Here is a 5,134-nt window from a genome sequence, read left to right as displayed (position 1 = left end):
ATTCTTCCAGCGTATGCCGCGCAGAGTCCTGGGCCTCCTCGCAGTGGTGGCACTGCGATCCTCCCAATGCCAGTTATGAACACACAGTTTGAGGAAACGGAGGTATGCAGGTAATTTAACTTATGCGCATGCATTGCTGCAACTTGTGCTGTATAATTTAGAATTTTTGTTACTGCGCCAACCGATTTTTATACATGTGCAAATACTCGTACACGCTGCATTGTATTTTTTCCGCACGCGACAAGGAGGGGACAGAGGCGAATTCCGGCTCGCGTCTGTCCCCTCCCCCCGTCCCGCCCCCCTGTCAACCCGCAGAAAACTTAAAAATATGATAAAATAAAAGATAAAATCAGTAAATGAAAAGGTGTATAGATAAAATAAAAGTCATTAAATAAATAAATAATAATAAGTAAATAAATACAATGGACAAAACACAACAAACATAAGAAGGGGGGCAAAATAAAGGGGAATAAAAGATAAAGATAAAATTTATAATATAGAGTAAAATGAAATATTATACAATAAAAGGAGGGGGGTCGACCGGCAGGTCGCATCTTTGTAGAGAGGGGGGGAAGGGGATTATTGCTCCACCTCGCCCCCCGCGACCTGTCTACCTCGGGGGCGCCTTAACGACCAGCCCCCCTTGGCGGCGGTGGAAGTACTAAGTAGTACCACCGCCGCCATTACGCCTGCGGCCCCTTACGGGGGCCGTCGGCCTCGTCGGGGTTGCCCCGCCGATGCTAGCCTTCTGGCGGAGAGCGGGTCGGCTTCCCTCTCCCTCTCCGCTGCCTCCTTCTGCGTTATCACAATCTCACAGAAGGAGGCAATCGCTGCTCTTGACCTCTCGCTGCCGATCATGTGGTCGACCACGACCGGCAACGGGAGGTCCATCCCAATAACGCCCCTTAGGTCTCTGCGCGGTGCCGACCACGCTGGACATTCATCCAGCGTATGCCGCGCAGAGTCCTGGGCCTCCTCGCAGTGGTGGCACAGCGATCCTCCCAATGCCAGTTATGAACACACGGTTTGAGGAAACGGAGGTATGCAGGTAATTTAACTTATGCGCATGCATTGCTGCAACTTGTGCTGTATAATTTAGAATTTTTGTTACTGCGCCATCCGATTTTTATACATGTGCAAATACTCGTACACGCTGCATTGTATTTTTTTCCGCACGCGACAAGGAAGGGACAGAGGCGAGTTCCGGCTCGCGTCTGTCCCCTCCCCCCGTCCCGCCCCCCTGTCAACCCGCAGAAAACTTAAAAATATGATAAAATAAAAGATAAAATCAGTAAATGAAAAGGTGTATAGATAAAATAAAAGTCATTAAATAAATAAATAATAATAAGTAAATAAATACAATGGACAAAACACAACAAACATAAGAAGGGGGGCAAAATAAAGGGGAATAAAAGATAAAGATAAAATTTATAATATAGAGTAAAATGAAATATTATACAATAAAAGGAGGGGGGTCGACAGGCAGGTCGCATCTTTGTAGAGAGGGGGGGAAGGGGATTATTGCTCCACCTCGCCCCCGCGACCTGTCCACCTCGGGGGCGCCTTAACGGCCAGCCCCCCTTGGCGGCGGTGGAAGTACTAAGTAGTACCACCGCCGCCATTACGCCTGCGGCCCCTTACGGGGGCCGTCGGCCTCGTCGGGGTTGCCCCGCCGATGCTAGCCTTCTGGCGGAGAGCGGGTCGGCTTCCCTCTCCCTCTCCGCTGCCTCCTTCTGCGTTATCACAATCTCACAGAAGGAGGCAATCGCTGCTCTTGACCTCTCGCTGCCGATCATGTGGTCGACCACGACCGGCAACGGGAGGTCCATCCCAATAACTCCGCTTAGGTCTCTACGCGGTGCCGACCAGGCTGGACATTCTTCCAGCGTATGCCGCGCAGAGTCCTGGGCCTCCTCGCAGTGGTGGCACTGCGATCCTCCCAATGCCAGTTATGAACACACAGTTTGAGGAAACGGAGGTATGCAGGTAATTTAACTTATGCGCATGCATTGCTGCAACTTGTGCTGTATAATTTAGAATTTTTGTTACTGCGCCATCCGATTTTTATACATGTGCAAATACTCGTACACGCTGCATTGTATTTTTTCCGCACGCGACAAGGAGGGGACAGAGGCGAATTCCGGCTCGCGTCTGTCCCCTCCCCCCGTCCCGCCCCCCTGTCAACCCGCAGAAAACTTAAAAATATGATAAAATAAAAGATAAAATCAGTAAATGAAAAGGTGTATAGATAAAATAAAAGTCATTAAATAAATAAATAATAATAAGTAAATAAATACAATGGACAAAACACAACAAACATAAGAAGGGGGCAAAATAAAGGGGAATAAAAGATAAAGATAAAATTTATAATATAGAGTAAAATGAAATATTATACAATAAAAGGAGGGGGGTCGACCGGCAGGTCGCATCTTTGTAGAGAGGGGGGGAAGGGGATTATTGCTCCACCTCGCCCACCGCGACCTGTCCACCTCGGGGGCGCCTTAACGGCCAGCCCCCCTTGGCGGCGGTGGAAGTACTAAGTAGTACCACCGCCGCCATTACGCCTGCGGCCCCTTACGGGGGCCGTCGGCCTCGTCGGGGTTGCCCCGCCGATGCTAGCCTTCTGGCGGAGAGCGGGTCGGCTTCCCTCTCCCTCTCCGCTGCCTCCTTCTGCGTTATCACAATCTCACAGAAGGAGGCAATCGCTGCTCTTGACCTCTCGCTGCCGATCATGTGGTCGACCACGACCGGCAACGGGAGGTCCATCCCAATAACTCCCCTTAGGTCTCTACGCAGTGCCGACCAGGCTGGACATTCTTCCAGCGTATGCCGCGCAGAGTCCTGGGCCTCCTCGCAGTGGTGGCACTGCGATCCTCCCAATGCCAGTTATGAACACACAGTTTGAGGAAACGGAGGTATGCAGGTAATTTAACTTATGCGCATGCATTGCTGCAACCTGTGCTGTATAATTTAGAATTTTTGTTACCGCGCCATCCGATTTTTATACATGTGCAAATACTCGTACACGCAGCATTGTACTTTTTTCCGCACGCGACAAGGAGGGGACAGAGGCGAGTTCCGGCTCGCGTCTGTCCCCTCCCCCCGTCCCACCACCCTGGTCAACCCGCATAAAACTTAAAAATATGATAAAATAAAAGATAAAATCAGTAAATGAAAAGGTGTATAGATAAAATAGATAAAATAAAAGTCAATAAATAAATAAATAATAATAAGTAAATAAATACAATGGGCAAAACACAACAAACATAAGAAGGGTGGCAAAATAAAGGGGAATAAAAGATGAAGATAAAATTTATAATATAGAGTAAAATGAAATATTATAAAATGAAAGGAGGGGGGTGGACCGGCAGGCCGCATCTTTGTAGAGAGTGGGGGGAGGGGATTATTGCGCCACCTCGCCCCCCGCGACCTGTCCACCTCGGGGGCGCCTTAACGGCCAGCCCCCCTTGGCGGCGGTGGAAGTACTAAGTAGTGCCACCGCCGCCATTACGTCTGCGGCCCCTTACGGGGGCCGTCGGCCTCGTCGGGGTTGCCCCGCCGATGCTAGCCTTCTGGCGGAGAGCGGGTCGGCTTCCCTCTCCCTCTCCCCTGCCTCCTTCTGCGTTATCACAATCTAGCAGAAGGAGGCAATCGCTGCTCTTGACCTCTCGCTGCCGATCATGTGGTCGACCACGACCGGCAACGGGAGGTCCATCCCAATAACGCCCCTTAGGTCTCTGCGCGGTGCCGACCACGCTGGACATTCTTCCAGCGTATGCCGCGCAGAGTCCTGGGCCTCCTCGCAGTGGTGGCACAGCGATCCTCCCAATGCCAGTTATGAACACACGGTTTGAGGAAACGGAGGTATGCAGGTAATTTAACTTATGCGCATGCATTGCTGCAACTTGTGCTGTATAATTTAGAATTTTTGTTACTGCGCCATCCGATTTTTATACATGTGCAAATACTCGTACACGCTGCATTGTATTTTTTTCCGCACGCGACAAGGAAGGGACAGAGGCGAGTTCCGGCTCGCGTCTGTCCCCTCCCCCCGTCCCGCCCCCCTGTCAACCCGCAGAAAACTTAAAAATATGATAAAATAAAAGATAAAATCAGTAAATGAAAAGGTGTATAGATAAAATAAAAGTCATTAAATAAATAAATAATAATAAGTAAATAAATACAATGGACAAAACACAACAAACATAAGAAGGGGGGCAAAATAAAGGGGAATAAAAGATAAAGATAAAATTTATAATATAGAGTAAAATGAAATATTATACAATAAAAGGAGGGGGGTCGACAGGCAGGTCGCATCTTTGTAGAGAGGGGGGGAAGGGGATTATTGCTCCACCTCGCCCCCGCGACCTGTCCACCTCGGGGGCGCCTTAACGGCCAGCCCCCCTTGGCGGCGGTGGAAGTACTAAGTAGTACCACCGCCGCCATTACGCCTGCGGCCCCTTACGGGGGCCGTCGGCCTCGTCGGGGTTGCCCCGCCGATGCTAGCCTTCTGGCGGAGAGCGGGTCGGCTTCCCTCTCCCTCTCCGCTGCCTCCTTCTGCGTTATCACAATCTCACAGAAGGAGGCAATCGCTGCTCTTGACCTCTCGCTGCCGATCATGTGGTCGACCACGACCGGCAACGGGAGGTCCATCCCAATAACTCCCCTTAGGTCTCTACGCGGTGCCGACCAGGCTGGACATTCTTCCAGCGTATGCCGCGCAGAGTCCTGGGCCTCCTCGCAGTGGTGGCACTGCGATCCTCCCAATGCCAGTTATGAACACACAGTTTGAGGAAACGGAGGTATGCAGGTAATTTAACTTATGCGCATGCATTGCTGCAACTTGTGCTGTATAATTTAGAATTTTTGTTACTGCGCCATCCGATTTTTATACATGTGCAAATACTCGTACACGCTGCATTGTATTTTTTCCGCACGCGACAAGGAGGGGACAGAGGCGAATTCCGGCTCGCGTCTGTCCCCTCCCCCCGTCCCGCCCCCCTGTCAACCCGCAGAAAACTTAAAAATATGATAAAATAAAAGATAAAATCAGTAAATGAAAAGGTGTATAGATAAAATAAAAGTCATTAAATAAATAAATAATAATAAGTAAATAAATACAATGGACAAAACA

The sequence above is a fragment of the Lasioglossum baleicum genome, unplaced genomic scaffold, assembly GCF_051020765.1.
Source record: "Lasioglossum baleicum unplaced genomic scaffold, iyLasBale1 scaffold0023, whole genome shotgun sequence".
In the NCBI taxonomy this organism is placed as follows: domain Eukaryota; kingdom Metazoa; phylum Arthropoda; class Insecta; order Hymenoptera; family Halictidae; genus Lasioglossum; species Lasioglossum baleicum.
The sequence above is the reverse complement of the archived record's forward strand: the minus strand, read 5'-3'. Positions refer to the sequence as shown.